The sequence below is a fragment of the Phyllobates terribilis genome, unplaced genomic scaffold (genome assembly GCF_046119375.1).
Source record: "Phyllobates terribilis strain yellow unplaced genomic scaffold, ASM4611937v1 Scaffold_108__1_contigs__length_5656254, whole genome shotgun sequence".
Lineage (NCBI taxonomy): Eukaryota > Metazoa > Chordata > Amphibia > Anura > Dendrobatidae > Phyllobates > Phyllobates terribilis.
In genome coordinates this window covers 3,245,080-3,261,675 of record NW_027362868.1, presented here as the reverse complement: position 1 = coordinate 3,261,675, position 16,596 = coordinate 3,245,080, and the positions used below count along the sequence as shown (strand labels likewise).

General features: G+C 43.2%; 10 non-coding genes across 10 annotated transcripts; all 10 read right to left on the bottom strand.

Moving 5' to 3' along the window:
- Positions 1 to 1,039: 1,039 nt before the first annotated feature.
- Positions 1,040 to 1,230, bottom strand: LOC141200077 (U2 spliceosomal RNA). Its single transcript, XR_012271810.1, has one exon. It is a non-coding gene; the product is annotated as a U2 spliceosomal RNA (small nuclear RNA).
- A 1,115-nt stretch (positions 1,231 to 2,345) lies between these two features.
- On the bottom strand, positions 2,346 to 2,536 carry LOC141200076 (U2 spliceosomal RNA). Its single transcript, XR_012271809.1, has one exon. It is a non-coding gene; the product is annotated as a U2 spliceosomal RNA (small nuclear RNA).
- Positions 2,537 to 3,651: 1,115 nt separating this feature from the next.
- On the bottom strand, positions 3,652 to 3,842 carry LOC141200075 (U2 spliceosomal RNA). The gene has a single exon (XR_012271808.1). It is a non-coding gene; the product is annotated as a U2 spliceosomal RNA (small nuclear RNA).
- Positions 3,843 to 4,957: 1,115 nt separating this feature from the next.
- Positions 4,958 to 5,148, bottom strand: LOC141200073 (U2 spliceosomal RNA). The gene has a single exon (XR_012271806.1). It is a non-coding gene; the product is annotated as a U2 spliceosomal RNA (small nuclear RNA).
- Positions 5,149 to 6,263: 1,115 nt separating this feature from the next.
- Positions 6,264 to 6,454, bottom strand: LOC141200072 (U2 spliceosomal RNA). Its single transcript, XR_012271805.1, has one exon. It is a non-coding gene; the product is annotated as a U2 spliceosomal RNA (small nuclear RNA).
- Positions 6,455 to 7,569: 1,115 nt separating this feature from the next.
- Positions 7,570 to 7,760, bottom strand: LOC141200071 (U2 spliceosomal RNA). The gene has a single exon (XR_012271804.1). It is a non-coding gene; the product is annotated as a U2 spliceosomal RNA (small nuclear RNA).
- A 1,115-nt stretch (positions 7,761 to 8,875) lies between these two features.
- On the bottom strand, positions 8,876 to 9,066 carry LOC141200069 (U2 spliceosomal RNA). The gene has a single exon (XR_012271803.1). It is a non-coding gene; the product is annotated as a U2 spliceosomal RNA (small nuclear RNA).
- A 1,115-nt stretch (positions 9,067 to 10,181) lies between these two features.
- On the bottom strand, positions 10,182 to 10,372 carry LOC141200068 (U2 spliceosomal RNA). The gene has a single exon (XR_012271802.1). It is a non-coding gene; the product is annotated as a U2 spliceosomal RNA (small nuclear RNA).
- Positions 10,373 to 11,487: 1,115 nt separating this feature from the next.
- On the bottom strand, positions 11,488 to 11,678 carry LOC141200067 (U2 spliceosomal RNA). The gene has a single exon (XR_012271801.1). It is a non-coding gene; the product is annotated as a U2 spliceosomal RNA (small nuclear RNA).
- A 1,115-nt stretch (positions 11,679 to 12,793) lies between these two features.
- Positions 12,794 to 12,975, bottom strand: LOC141200900 (U2 spliceosomal RNA). The gene has a single exon (XR_012272592.1). It is a non-coding gene; the product is annotated as a U2 spliceosomal RNA (small nuclear RNA).
- Between the last annotated feature and the right edge of the window lie 3,621 nt (positions 12,976 to 16,596).

Here is a 16,596-nt window from a genome sequence, read left to right as displayed (position 1 = left end):
CCCGTTAAGAAGACATGTTGTCAACCTCTAGATCCCTTACATGCCTGCACTTTTCGGCTTGCTGCTGCTGCAATCCACGCGTTTTAGATCTGCATAACTCCACCTCTTTAAACACAGCACCTTCACCCCCTGCTGTTCCCACCCGCCTCAACACCGTTGGAAGGGAGGAGAACCAATTAAGGCGGGGGGTGGGGTGGAACGAGCAGCTGTCTACCCTTAGCAGGAGGGCTCCTGATTACATACCTCTCCTGCTGCTGCTGCTGCTGGCTGTCCAGCAGCAGACTGAAGGTGGCTGCTGCTGTGCACAGGTATATAAAGGCTCAGAGCCTATTATGACACGCGCAGCCAGCGTTCCATTGCCACATTCCATCTACTGCAGGCAGGATACCTGGCTGGCTGAATGTCGCTGAGAAGCTCACAGAGACCGCCATAAGCAACAGTTTAACAGAATGCCACAGACTAATCAACCAAACTTTTTGGGTTGGGTTCTCTTTTATAGTCTGCAGGCATTAAATGAAAGAAGTCAGTGTTCCAGCAGAAGGAGACAACGTTTCAGAAAAGGCATTGTAGCAAACCAAAAAAGAAATTTTAAGCGCAGCAGAGTAACCAGCGCACATACCTGTTAGCTCAGGTGAGTTTAAAAGGCTGCTGTTGATAACAAGGGCATTTGCTAAATAGATGGTGTGTGTGCAACAATATACTGAAAGGTCAATTATATTGTGCAGCTTATCTCACCACCTGTAGTTATTTAGGTGAAAGCTCCAAAATGCTTGCCTAATATGTCTGTTTATCCAAAAGGAAGTAAAAAGGGAGAGCTAGAAAGATAGCATTGCATCACATTACATGGCAATGCAATGCACAGTTGCGGAGGTTGAACCAAAATGAGCTTGTAATCTGGCTTCTGCAACTTTGAACATGAAAAATCCAATGAGGAGAAGAAAAGCAAAGCCAAAGAGTCCATCCCCAAATCCGACAAACAAGCAAAATGAACAAAAAACATTGAATTCAATTCTTTCTGATTTTAGAAACTGCATTAAAGAAGGGGTGCACCGGTCCTGGAGATACTGCAATACCAGGTCAATGCGTGGAGTGGACAGAGCAAGCTCTTTTTCCATCTCCCTGTTCTAAAAATCCATTTAATATATGGTCCCCAGATAGGGGACGTATCAGATATTAAACTGATAAGAACAGATACTACACTTGATCTTAGCCAAAAGGCCGAGAAGCGATAACCAGAATTGGTTTCAAACTACGGAGCCACCCAAGGATCCTGAAAAGTCCATTTGTGGAGATGAGCTCCTGGACTCCCGTTAAGAAGACATGTTGTCAACCTCTAGATCCCTTACATGCCTGCACTTTTCGGCTTGCTGCTGCTGCAATCCACGCGTTTTAGATCTGCATAACTCCACCTCTTTAAACACAGCACCTTCACCCCCTGCTGTTCCCACCCGCCTCAACACCGTTGGAAGGGAGGAGAACCAATTAAGGCGGGGGGTGGGGTGGAACGAGCAGCTGTCTACCCTTAGCAGGAGGGCTCCTGATTACATACCTCTCCTGCTGCTGCTGCTGCTGGCTGTCCAGCAGCAGACTGAAGGTGGCTGCTGCTGTGCACAGGTATATAAAGGCTCAGAGCCTATTATGACATGCGCAGCCAGCGTTCCATTGCCACATTCCATCTACTGCAGGCAGGATACCTGGCTGGCTGAATGTCGCTGAGAAGCTCACAGAGACCGCCATAAGCAACAGTTTAACAGAATGCCACAGACTAATCAACCAAACTTTTTGGGTTGGGTTCTCTTTTATAGTCTGCAGGCATTAAATGAAAGAAGTCAGTGTTCCAGCAGAAGGAGACAACGTTTCAGAAAAGGCATTGTAGCAAACCAAAAAAGAAATTTTAAGCGCAGCAGAGTAACCAGCGCACATACCTGTTAGCTCAGGTGAGTTTAAAAGGCTGCTGTTGATAACAACGGCATTTGCTAAATAGATGGTGTGTGTGCAACAATATACTGAAAGGTCAATTATATTGTGCAGCTTATCTCACCACCTGTAGTTATTTAGGTGAAAGCTCCAAAATGCTTGCCTAATATGTCTGTTTATCCAAAAGGAAGTAAAAAGGGAGAGCTAGAAAGATAGCATTGCATCACATTACATGGCAATGCAATGCACAGTTGCTGAAGTTGAACCAAAATGAGCTTGTAATCTGGCTTCTGCAACTTTGAACATGAAAAATCCAATGAGGAGAAGAAAAGCAAAGCCAAAGAGTCCATCCCCAAATCCGACAAACAAGCAAAATGAACAAAAAACATTGAATTCAATTCTTTCTGATTTTAGAAACTGCATTAAAGAAGGGGTGCACCGGTCCTGGAGATACTGCAATACCAGGTCAATGCGTGGAGTGGACAGAGCAAGCTCTTTTTCCATCTCCCTGTTCTAAAAATCCATTTAATATATGGTCCCCAGATAGGGGACGTATCAGATATTAAACTGATAAGAACAGATACTACACTTGATCTTAGCCAAAAGGCCGAGAAGCGATAACCAGAATTGGTTTCAAACTACGGAGCCACCCAAGGATCCTGAAAAGTCCATTTGTGGAGATGAGCTCCTGGACTCCCGTTAAGAAGACATGTTGTCAACCTCTAGATCCCTTACATGCCTGCACTTTTCGGCTTGCTGCTGCTGCAATCCACGCGTTTTAGATCTGCATAACTCCACCTCTTTAAACACAGCACCTTCACCCCCTGCTGTTCCCACCCGCCTCAACACCGTTGGAAGGGAGGAGAACCAATTAAGGCGGGGGGTGGGGTGGAACGAGCAGCTGTCTACCCTTAGCAGGAGGGCTCCTGATTACATACCTCTCCTGCTGCTGCTGCTGCTGGCTGTCCAGCAGCAGACTGAAGGTGGCTGCTGCTGTGCACAGGTATATAAAGGCTCAGAGCCTATTATGACACGCGCAGCCAGCGTTCCATTGCCACATTCCATCTACTGCAGGCAGGATACCTGGCTGGCTGAATGTCGCTGAGAAGCTCACAGAGACCGCCATAAGCAACAGTTTAACAGAATGCCACAGACTAATCAACCAAACTTTTTGGGTTGGGTTCTCTTTTATAGTCTGCAGGCATTAAATGAAAGAAGTCAGTGTTCCAGCAGAAGGAGACAACGTTTCAGAAAAGGCATTGTAGCAAACCAAAAAAGAAATTTTAAGCGCAGCAGAGTAACCAGCGCACATACCTGTTAGCTCAGGTGAGTTTAAAAGGCTGCTGTTGATAACAAGGGCATTTGCTAAATAGATGGTGTGTGTGCAACAATATACTGAAAGGTCAATTATATTGTGCAGCTTATCTCACCACCTGTAGTTATTTAGGTGAAAGCTCCAAAATGCTTGCCTAATATGTCTGTTTATCCAAAAGGAAGTAAAAAGGGAGAGCTAGAAAGATAGCATTGCATCACATTACATGGCAATGCAATGCACAGTTGCTGAAGTTGAACCAAAATGAGCTTGTAATCTGGCTTCTGCAACTTTGAACATGAAAAATCCAATGAGGAGAAGAAAAGCAAAGCCAAAGAGTCCATCCCCAAATCCGACAAACAAGCAAAATGAACAAAAAACATTGAATTCAATTCTTTCTGATTTTAGAAACTGCATTAAAGAAGGGGTGCACCGGTCCTGGAGATACTGCAATACCAGGTCAATGCGTGGAGTGGACAGAGCAAGCTCTTTTTCCATCTCCCTGTTCTAAAAATCCATTTAATATATGGTCCCCAGATAGGGGACGTATCAGATATTAAACTGATAAGAACAGATACTACACTTGATCTTAGCCAAAAGGCCGAGAAGCGATAACCAGAATTGGTTTCAAACTACGGAGCCACCCAAGGATCCTGAAAAGTCCATTTGTGGAGATGAGCTCCTGGACTCCCGTTAAGAAGACATGTTGTCAACCTCTAGATCCCTTACATGCCTGCACTTTTCGGCTTGCTGCTGCTGCAATCCACGCGTTTTAGATCTGCATAACTCCACCTCTTTAAACACAGCACCTTCACCCCCTGCTGTTCCCACCCGCCTCAACACCGTTGGAAGGGAGGAGAACCAATTAAGGCGGGGGGTGGGGTGGAACGAGCAGCTGTCTACCCTTAGCAGGAGGGCTCCTGATTACATACCTCTCCTGCTGCTGCTGCTGCTGGCTGTCCAGCAGCAGACTGAAGGTGGCTGCTGCTGTGCACAGGTATATAAAGGCTCAGAGCCTATTATGACACGCGCAGCCAGCGTTCCATTGCCACATTCCATCTACTGCAGGCAGGATACCTGGCTGGCTGAATGTCGCTGAGAAGCTCACAGAGACCGCCATAAGCAACAGTTTAACAGAATGCCACAGACTAATCAACCAAACTTTTTGGGTTGGGTTCTCTTTTATAGTCTGCAGGCATTAAATGAAAGAAGTCAGTGTTCCAGCAGAAGGAGACAACGTTTCAGAAAAGGCATTGTAGCAAACCAAAAAAGAAATTTTAAGCGCAGCAGAGTAACCAGCGCACATACCTGTTAGCTCAGGTGAGTTTAAAAGGCTGCTGTTGATAACAAGGGCATTTGCTAAATAGATGGTGTGTGTGCAACAATATACTGAAAGGTCAATTATATTGTGCAGCTTATCTCACCACCTGTAGTTATTTAGGTGAAAGCTCCAAAATGCTTGCCTAATATGTCTGTTTATCCAAAAGGAAGTAAAAAGGGAGAGCTAGAAAGATAGCATTGCATCACATTACATGGCAATGCAATGCACAGTTGCTGAAGTTGAACCAAAATGAGCTTGTAATCTGGCTTCTGCAACTTTGAACATGAAAAATCCAATGAGGAGAAGAAAAGCAAAGCCAAAGAGTCCATCCCCAAATCCGACAAACAAGCAAAATGAACAAAAAACATTGAATTCAATTCTTTCTGATTTTAGAAACTGCATTAAAGAAGGGGTGCACCGGTCCTGGAGATACTGCAATACCAGGTCAATGCGTGGAGTGGACAGAGCAAGCTCTTTTTCCATCTCCCTGTTCTAAAAATCCATTTAATATATGGTCCCCAGATAGGGGACGTATCAGATATTAAACTGATAAGAACAGATACTACACTTGATCTTAGCCAAAAGGCCGAGAAGCGATAACCAGAATTGGTTTCAAACTACGGAGCCACCCAAGGATCCTGAAAAGTCCATTTCTGGAGATGAGCTCCTGGACTCCCGTTAAGAAGACATGTTGTCAACCTCTAGATCCCTTACATGCCTGCACTTTTCGGCTTGCTGCTGCTGCAATCCACGCGTTTTAGATCTGCATAACTCCACCTCTTTAAACACAGCACCTTCACCCCCTGCTGTTCCCACCCGCCTCAACACCGTTGGAAGGGAGGAGAACCAATTAAGGCGGGGGGTGGGGTGGAACGAGCAGCTGTCTACCCTTAGCAGGAGGGCTCCTGATTACATACCTCTCCTGCTGCTGCTGCTGCTGGCTGTCCAGCAGCAGACTGAAGGTGGCTGCTGCTGTGCACAGGTATATAAAGGCTCAGAGCCTATTATGACATGCGCAGCCAGCGTTCCATTGCCACATTCCATCTACTGCAGGCAGGATACCTGGCTGGCTGAATGTCGCTGAGAAGCTCACAGAGACCGCCATAAGCAACAGTTTAACAGAATGCCACAGACTAATCAACCAAACTTTTTGGGTTGGGTTCTCTTTTATAGTCTGCAGGCATTAAATGAAAGAAGTCAGTGTTCCAGCAGAAGGAGACAACGTTTCAGAAAAGGCATTGTAGCAAACCAAAAAAGAAATTTTAAGCGCAGCAGAGTAACCAGCGCACATACCTGTTAGCTCAGGTGAGTTTAAAAGGCTGCTGTTGATAACAAGGGCATTTGCTAAATAGATGGTGTGTGTGCAACAATATACTGAAAGGTCAATTATATTGTGCAGCTTATCTCACCACCTGTAGTTATTTAGGTGAAAGCTCCAAAATGCTTGAATAATATGTCTGTTTATCCAAAAGGAAGTAAAAAGGGAGAGCTAGAAAGATAGCATTGCATCACATTACATGGCAATGCAATGCACAGTTGCTGAAGTTGAACCAAAATGAGCTTGTAATCTGGCTTCTGCAACTTTGAACATGAAAAATCCAATGAGGAGAAGAAAAGCAAAGCCAAAGAGTCCATCCCCAAATCCGACAAACAAGCAAAATGAACAAAAAACATTGAATTCAATTCTTTCTGATTTTAGAAACTGCATTAAAGAAGGGGTGCACCGGTCCTGGAGATACTGCAATACCAGGTCAATGCGTGGAGTGGACAGAGCAAGCTCTTTTTCCATCTCCCTGTTCTAAAAATCCATTTAATATATGGTCCCCAGATAGGGGACGTATCAGATATTAAACTGATAAGAACAGATACTACACTTGATCTTAGCCAAAAGGCCGAGAAGCGATAACCAGAATTGGTTTCAAACTACGGAGCCACCCAAGGATCCTGAAAAGTCCATTTGTGGAGATGAGCTCCTGGACTCCCGTTAAGAAGACATGTTGTCAACCTCTAGATCCCTTACATGCCTGCACTTTTCGGCTTGCTGCTGCTGCAATCCACGCGTTTTAGATCTGCATAACTCCACCTCTTTAAACACAGCACCTTCACCCCCTGCTGTTCCCACCCGCCTCAACACCGTTGGAAGGGAGGAGAACCAATTAAGGCGGGGGGTGGGGTGGAACGAGCAGCTGTCTACCCTTAGCAGGAGGGCTCCTGATTACATACCTCTCCTGCTGCTGCTGCTGCTGGCTGTCCAGCAGCAGACTGAAGGTGGCTGCTGCTGTGCACAGGTATATAAAGGCTCAGAGCCTATTATGACACGCGCAGCCAGCGTTCCATTGCCACATTCCATCTACTGCAGGCAGGATACCTGGCTGGCTGAATGTCGCTGAGAAGCTCACAGAGACCGCCATAAGCAACAGTTTAACAGAATGCCACAGACTAATCAACCAAACTTTTTGGGTTGGGTTCTCTTTTATAGTCTGCAGGCATTAAATGAAAGAAGTCAGTGTTCCAGCAGAAGGAGACAACGTTTCAGAAAAGGCATTGTAGCAAACCAAAAAAGAAATTTTAAGCGCAGCAGAGTAACCAGCGCACATACCTGTTAGCTCAGGTGAGTTTAAAAGGCTGCTGTTGATAACAAGGGCATTTGCTAAATAGATGGTGTGTGTGCAACAATATACTGAAAGGTCAATTATATTGTGCAGCTTATCTCACCACCTGTAGTTATTTAGGTGAAAGCTCTAAAATGCTTGCCTAATATGTCTGTTTATCCAAAAGGAAGTAAAAAGGGAGAGCTAGAAAGATAGCATTGCATCACATTACATGGCAATGCAATGCACAGTTGCTGAAGTTGAACCAAAATGAGCTTGTAATCTGGCTTCTGCAACTTTGAACATGAAAAATCCAATGAGGAGAAGAAAAGCAAAGCCAAAGAGTCCATCCCCAAATCCGACAAACAAGCAAAATGAACAAAAAACATTGAATTCAATTCTTTCTGATTTTAGAAACTGCATTAAAGAAGGGGTGCACCGGTCCTGGAGATACTGCAATACCAGGTCAATGCGTGGAGTGGACAGAGCAAGCTCTTTTTCCATCTCCCTGTTCTAAAAATCCATTTAATATATGGTCCCCAGATAGGGGACGTATCAGATATTAAACTGATAAGAACAGATACTACACTTGATCTTAGCCAAAAGGCCGAGAAGCGATAACCAGAATTGGTTTCAAACTACGGAGCCACCCAAGGATCCTGAAAAGTCCATTTGTGGAGATGAGCTCCTGGACTCCCGTTAAGAAGACATGTTGTCAACCTCTAGATCCCTTACATGCCTGCACTTTTCGGCTTGCTGCTGCTGCAATCCACGCGTTTTAGATCTGCATAACTCCACCTCTTTAAACACAGCACCTTCACCCCCTGCTGTTCCCACCCGCCTCAACACCGTTGGAAGGGAGGAGAACCAATTAAGGCGGGGGGTGGGGTGGAACGAGCAGCTGTCTACCCTTAGCAGGAGGGCTCCTGATTACATACCTCTCCTGCTGCTGCTGCTGCTGGCTGTCCAGCAGCAGACTGAAGGTGGCTGCTGCTGTGCACAGGTATATAAAGGCTCAGAGCCTATTATGACACGCGCAGCCAGCGTTCCATTGCCACATTCCATCTACTGCAGGCAGGATACCTGGCTGGCTGAATGTCGCTGAGAAGCTCACAGAGACCGCCATAAGCAACAGTTTAACAGAATGCCACAGACTAATCAACCAAACTTTTTGGGTTGGGTTCTCTTTTATAGTCTGCAGGCATTAAATGAAAGAAGTCAGTGTTCCAGCAGAAGGAGACAACGTTTCAGAAAAGGCATTGTAGCAAACCAAAAAAGAAATTTTAAGCGCAGCAGAGTAACCAGCGCACATACCTGTTAGCTCAGGTGAGTTTAAAAGGCTGCTGTTGATAACAAGGGCATTTGCTAAATAGATGGTGTGTGTGCAACAATATACTGAAAGGTCAATTATATTGTGCAGCTTATCTCACCACCTGTAGTTATTTAGGTGAAAGCTCCAAAATGCTTGCCTAATATGTCTGTTTATCCAAAAGGAAGTAAAAAGGGAGAGCTAGAAAGATAGCATTGCATCACATTACATGGCAATGCAATGCACAGTTGCTGAAGTTGAACCAAAATGAGCTTGTAATCTGGCTTCTGCAACTTTGAACATGAAAAATCCAATGAGGAGAAGAAAAGCAAAGCCAAAGAGTCCATCCCCAAATCCGACAAACAAGCAAAATGAACAAAAAACATTGAATTCAATTCTTTCTGATTTTAGAAACTGCATTAAAGAAGGGGTGCACCGGTCCTGGAGATACTGCAATACCAGGTCAATGCGTGGAGTGGACAGAGCAAGCTCTTTTTCCATCTCCCTGTTCTAAAAATCCATTTAATATATGGTCCCCAGATAGGGGACGTATCAGATATTAAACTGATAAGAACAGATACTACACTTGATCTTAGCCAAAAGGCCGAGAAGCGATAACCAGAATTGGTTTCAAACTACGGAGCCACCCAAGGATCCTGAAAAGTCCATTTGTGGAGATGAGCTCCTGGACTCCCGTTAAGAAGACATGTTGTCAACCTCTAGATCCCTTACATGCCTGCACTTTTCGGCTTGCTGCTGCTGCAATCCACGCGTTTTAGATCTGCATAACTCCACCTCTTTAAACACAGCACCTTCACCCCCTGCTGTTCCCACCCGCCTCAACACCGTTGGAAGGGAGGAGAACCAATTAAGGCGGGGGGTGGGGTGGAACGAGCAGCTGTCTACCCTTAGCAGGAGGGCTCCTGATTACATACCTCTCCTGCTGCTGCTGCTGCTGGCTGTCCAGCAGCAGACTGAAGGTGGCTGCTGCTGTGCACAGGTATATAAAGGCTCAGAGCCTATTATGACACGCGCAGCCAGCGTTCCATTGCCACATTCCATCTACTGCAGGCAGGATACCTGGCTGGCTGAATGTCGCTGAGAAGCTCACAGAGACCGCCATAAGCAACAGTTTAACAGAATGCCACAGACTAATCAACCAAACTTTTTGGGTTGGGTTCTCTTTTATAGTCTGCAGGCATTAAATGAAAGAAGTCAGTGTTCCAGCAGAAGGAGACAACGTTTCAGAAAAGGCATTGTAGCAAACCAAAAAAGAAATTTTAAGCGCAGCAGAGTAACCAGCGCACATACCTGTTAGCTCAGGTGAGTTTAAAAGGCTGCTGTTGATAACAAGGGCATTTGCTAAATAGATGGTGTGTGTGCAACAATATACTGAAAGGTCAATTATATTGTGCAGCTTATCTCACCACCTGTAGTTATTTAGGTGAAAGCTCCAAAATGCTTGCCTAATATGTCTGTTTATCCAAAAGGAAGTAAAAAGGGAGAGCTAGAAAGATAGCATTGCATCACATTACATGGCAATGCAATGCACAGTTGCTGAAGTTGAACCAAAATGAGCTTGTAATCTGGCTTCTGCAACTTTGAACATGAAAAATCCAATGAGGAGAAGAAAAGCAAAGCCAAAGAGTCCATCCCCAAATCCGACAAACAAGCAAAATGAACAAAAAACATTGAATTCAATTCTTTCTGATTTTAGAAACTGCATTAAAGAAGGGGTGCACCGGTCCTGGAGATACTGCAATACCAGGTCAATGCGTGGAGTGGACAGAGCAAGCTCTTTTTCCATCTCCCTGTTCTAAAAATCCATTTAATATATGGTCCCCAGATAGGGGACGTATCAGATATTAAACTGATAAGAACAGATACTACACTTGATCTTAGCCAAAAGGCCGAGAAGCGATAACCAGAATTGGTTTCAAACTACGGAGCCACCCAAGGATCCTGAAAAGTCCATTTGTGGAGATGAGCTCCTGGACTCCCGTTAAGAAGACATGTTGTCAACCTCTAGATCCCTTACATGCCTGCACTTTTCGACTTGCTGCTGCTGCAATCCACGCATTTTAGATCTGCATAACTCCACCTCTTTAAACACAGCACCTTCACCCCCTGCTGTTCCCACCCGCCTCAACACCGTTGGAAGGGAGGAGAACCAATTAAGGCGGGGGGTGGGGTGGAACGAGCAGCTGTCTACCCTTAGCAGGAGGGCTCCTGATTACATACCTCTCCTGCTGCTGCTGCTGCTGGCTGTCCAGCAGCAGACTGAAGGTGGCTGCTGCTGTGCACAGGTATATAAAGGCTCAGAGCCTATTATGACACGCGCAGCCAGCGTTCCATTGCCACATTCCATCTACTGCAGGCAGGATACCTGGCTGGCTGAATGTCGCTGAGAAGCTCACAGAGACCGCCATAAGCAACAGTTTAACAGAATGCCACAGACTAATCAACCAAACTTTTTGGGTTGGGTTCTCTTTTATAGTCTGCAGGCATTAAATGAAAGAAGTCAGTGTTCCAGCAGAAGGAGACAACGTTTCAGAAAAGGCATTGTAGCAAACCAAAAAAGAAATTTTAAGCGCAGCAGAGTAACCAGCGCACATACCTGTTAGCTCAGGTGAGTTTAAAAGGCTGCTGTTGATAACAAGGGCATTTGCTAAATAGATGGTGTGTGTGCAACAATATACTGAAAGGTCAATTATATTGTGCAGCTTATCTCACCACCTGTAGTTATTTAGGTGAAAGCTCCAAAATGCTTGCCTAATATGTCTGTTTATCCAAAAGGAAGTAAAAAGGGAGAGCTAGAAAGATAGCATTGCATCACATTACATGGCAATGCAATGCACAGTTGCTGAAGTTGAACCAAAATGAGCTTGTAATCTGGCTTCTGCAACTTTGAACATGAAAAATCCAATGAGGAGAAGAAAAGCAAAGCCAAAGAGTCCATCCCCAAATCCGACAAACAAGCAAAATGAACAAAAAACATTGAATTCAATTCTTTCTGATTTTAGAAACTGCATTAAAGAAGGGGTGCACCGGTCCTGGAGATACTGCAATACCAGGTCAATGCGTGGAGTGGACAGAGCAAGCTCTTTTTCCATCTCCCTGTTCTAAAAATCCATTTAATATATGGTCCCCAGATAGGGGACGTATCAGATATTAAACTGATAAGAACAGATACTACACTTGATCTTAGCCAAAAGGCCGAGAAGCGATAACCAGAATTGGTTTCAAACTACGGAGCCACCCAAGGATCCTGAAAAGTCCATTTGTGGAGATGAGCTCCTGGACTCCCGTTAAGAAGACATGTTGTCAACCTCTAGATCCCTTACATGCCTGCACTTTTCGGCTTGCTGCTGCTGCAATCCACGCGTTTTAGATCTGCATAACTCCACCTCTTTAAACACAGCACCTTCACCCCCTGCTGTTCCCACCCGCCTCAACACCGTTGGAAGGGAGGAGAACCAATTAAGGCGGGGGGTGGGGTGGAACGAGCAGCTGTCTACCCTTAGCAGGAGGGCTCCTGATTACATACCTCTCCTGCTGCTGCTGCTGCTGGCTGTCCAGCAGCAGACTGAAGGTGGCTGCTGCTGTGCACAGGTATATAAAGGCTCAGAGCCTATTATGACACGCGCAGCCAGCGTTCCATTGCCACATTCCATCTACTGCAGGCAGGATACCTGGCTGGCTGAATGTCGCTGAGAAGCTCACAGAGACCGCCATAAGCAACAGTTTAACAGAATGCCACAGACTAATCAACCAAACTTTTTGGGTTGGGTTCTCTTTTATAGTCTGCAGGCATTAAATGAAAGAAGTCAGTGTTCCAGCAGAAGGAGACAACGTTTCAGAAAAGGCATTGTAGCAAACCAAAAAAGAAATTTTAAGCGCAGCAGAGTAACCAGCGCACATACCTGTTAGCTCAGGTGAGTTTAAAAGGCTGCTGTTGATAACAAGGGCATTTGCTAAATAGATGGTGTGTGTGCAACAATATACTGAAAGGTCAATTATATTGTGCAGCTTATCTCACCACCTGTAGTTATTTAGGTGAAAGCTCCAAAATGCTTGCCTAATATGTCTGTTTATCCAAAAGGAAGTAAAAAGGGAGAGCTAGAAAGATAGCATTGCATCACATTACATGGCAATGCAATGCACAGTTGCTGAAGTTGAACCAAAATGAGCTTGTAATCTGGCTTCTGCAACTTTGAACATGAAAAATCCAATGAGGAGAAGAAAAGCAAAGCCAAAGAGTCCATCCCCAAATCCGACAAACAAGCAAAATGAACAAAAAGCATTGAATTCAATTCTTTCTGATTTTAAAAACTGCATTAAAGAAGGGGTGCACCGGTCCTGGAGATACTGCAATACCAGGTCAATGCGTGGAGTGGACAGAGCAAGCTCTTTTTCCATCTCCCTGTTCTAAAAATCCATTTAATATATGGTCCCCAGATAGGGGACGTATCAGATATTAAACTGATAAGAACAGATTTTTTTCTTTTTCATTTTGTTCTTATATTTCAGTTGTTATTTCTCTTCTAATATTTCTCTTGCCTTATAATCTGTTCATGCTACAAGGTTCCACAGATGAAAGTTCCATAGACTCTTGGCTCTTTTTTTCCCAATTCTCTTCAGATCTAACAGGTAATAAATATATATTTCACTTAGTGCTAATTTTATGCATTCACTTTCACTTATAAAATCTCTTTTAAAAAGCAATATGTTTCGGACTTTCCATAGCGCATTCTTTATTCCATTTATCATTATCCAAATGACTCTTTCTTTTTCTTTTGATTGACATGTAAAATTTCCATATAAAACTACTTCGTGATTTAAAAACTTAAGACCAGTAACAAACTTTAAGAGACTTCCAACTTCTTTCCAGACATTTTGGGCATAAAAACAGTTCCAAAAGGTGTGTAAAACTGTTTCCTCTCTAACACAGCCTGTTCTAGGGCATCTTGCAGTATTGCACAATCCCCTTCTGTGTTGAAAAAATCTAACAGGAACACATTCTTGCACTATTGCCCATGCCAAGTCTTTATATTCATTTGTTAGATAAGGTGCATAAGTCATTCTCCAAATTCTTCCACTTTTAGTGTATGTAAAGTTTGCCACTGCTGTCATCGTTTCTTTTCTCTTTGTCTCTAGAGCCAGTCTTCTTGAATTTGACAGCATCTCCACATCTACTTCAGGTAAGTTATAAAGTCTAATTGTTTTTTCTAGTAAGACATATTGTTTTGGCGGTGTAATTAGGACAGGAGAATTTGGGGGCAATGTTATCCACTTTCTTTTCCTAAAGATATCTCCAGCTGCATATCTTAAGTAGAAAGACCAATGAGTTCTTAGATTGGTCATTTTGAAGCAAAAACTAAAGAACTTTAGGTACAAAATTTTTTTGATATTTGGGATATTCTTTCCACCATATTTATGCTGCTTGTACATTGTCTCTCTTCGAACCTTCTCCATTTTTGATCCCCACAGAAAAAGAAAAATTTGTCTCTGGAGAAACTTTATTGTGTTCTCATTCGGGGGGTACACCATACTTAAAAACAACATTATCGGCAACAACAAAGACTTAATGATCAAGTTTTTACCTTCCATTGATAATTTTCTGAGTTTCCATAAACTTATCTTCTTTTGCATTTTCTCCTTCACCAACTGCCAACTTTCTTCTCCATCATTCTTTTTTGTAAACACAACACCTAAAATTTTGATCTTATCACTTCTTATTTTAAGTTGAGGAATCTGCGCATCTGACCAATCACCGAATCCAAGACATTCGCTCTTCTCCAAGTTCAGTTTGAAGGCAGATGCTAAACAGAAAAAATCAGTAGTTCTTACTGCTCTTCTCAGCGATTGTTCTGAGTCGCACAGGATCGTGATGTCATCCATGTACCCCAGTGACTTAGTACTTAGTCCATTTCCACCTGGTATGGGTACACCTTTCACCATCTTATCTTTCCTCAACATTGCCAGTAGAGGCTCGATTGCGCAGATAAAGAGCAGAGGCGAAAGTGGGCATCCTTGTTTGACGCCCGACTTTAGAAAAACTTCTGAAGATAAAAAACCATTAATTAAAATCCTGCTAAAACTTCCATCATATAAAAGTGCAATGTGCTTAATAAAAACATCCGGGAATTTCATTTTCTTTAACACAGAATACAGGTACTTATGAGAGACTCTGTCGTACGCTTTCTGGAAATCAAGGGACAGAAGAGCTAGCTTTTGCTTCCTCTCTTGCTGATACCAAATTGCGTCCCGTATAATATTCAAGTTTTCTGCAATTGTACGACCAGGCACACCACATACCTGATCAGGATGCACGACCTTCTCTATCACCTTCTTCATTCTGTTCACCATGATTTTTGCCATAATTTTATAATCTACGTTGAGTAACGTGATTGGTCTCCAGTTCTCTAGATTAGTCTTATCTCCTTTTTTAAAAAGCAGGGTGACCACACCACTTCTCCAAGATTCAGGCAATTTGTCACATAAAAAGACAGCTTTAAAAATCTCAAACAGGTCGTCTTTTAAAATCTCCCAAAAAGTAAGATAAAATTCAATTTGTAGTCCGTCAGTACCCGGTGTTTTTCCTCTAGAAAAGCTTTTGATTGCACTTAGCAGTTCTTCTTCACAGATATCTTCAATCAACAACTCTTGATCTTGCTTTTCAAGGTGATTCTGCAATGAATTAAGAGCATCAGGTAAAAAATCAGCGTCAATTTTCTTTTCGCTAAAAAGATTTTGATAAAAAGTTTGCGCTTTGTCCAACAGTCCATCTTTAGTTGTTTCACCATCAAGTTCTTTAATTAATTCTTTGCGTTCTAAAGATTTTTTGAAAAAGAACCTGGAACATGTTTCATTTTTTTCCATATGTTCTACCTTGGCGTTGAAAATTATTTCTTTGCCTTTCTGTTCAATTGCTTTTTTAATGTCTTCTTTGACTTGTAAAATAACATCCTCCATATCTATCCCTGCATTTCTGAGTTTGTAACCTGTTTGCAGTTTTGTATTCAGGTCTTTAAACCATTTCTGATTCTGTCTGGCCTTCCTTTTGCCAGCTAAGAGAAAAAAATGTCTAATTTGAGACTTCACATACTCCCACCATTCTAGAATTCTTTTGTAATAACGTTTTTTCCCCTGTAGTTTTTTATAAAATTTCAAAAATTCCTCTTTTATACTTTCATCTTCCAGCAGCAGAGTGTTCAACTTCCAGACACCTCGCCCTTTCTCTAGACTGGGCAATTCCAAGTGAGTAATTAACGTTTTGTGGTCAGAAAAGATGTTACCTGTTAGATCCACTTTATTCACTTTAAAACTCTGTGATGTCAGAACAAAGTCAATTCTTGATTTTAGAAGATTGTTCTCCCAAGTGTATCCTGGTTCAGAGGTATTCTTTACTCTCCAGACATCATTCAGGCAAGTATCGTCGATTAGATTTTTTAACTGCATCTCAGTTTTGTCTTTCCTTCTAGTACCTGATGTCCTATTTTCATCAGACCGGATACAATTGAAGTCACCGCCAACCACAGTTGGTGTAGGACCAGGTATAAAGAGTTTGATGATATCTAATAAACTGGATCTTTCCTCTTTAATCGGAGATGCATAAACATTAATCAGCTTGAACTCGGATCCACAGTAACTCACATTAACAACTAGTGCACGTCCAGGTTCAACTTCAGTGAACGAGGTAACCTTAAAGTCTTTGTTTTTAAACAGGACACCAACACCAGTAGCACGCGATCCATTTTCACTGGACCAGATGGAAGGTCCGTTCGCCCAATCTTCCCTTAGTTTGTTATAGTTAGGGTCATGGTCAATGCCGCATTCTTGAAGTAAAAAAATATCAGCATCTAAAGTCATCAGGTAAGAAAATAAAGCAGCTCTCTTGACAGAGCCCTTTAAACTCCTCACATTTAGTGAGGCAATTTTGAGTGTAGCCATAAATCATTTAAACAGAGCTTGAGTCCGTATCTGACATGAATCCGACCGGGGTAGAGGGACCCGCAGAAACGTCCGTGTCTGAGAATTCCTCGATGTTCACTGGATCAGATGGGTTTACAGGTTTAGGAACTGAGATGATCGGTTTAGGTGAGTAATTAGGGAGGACTATTTTCAAACGCCCAGCAGGTCTTTT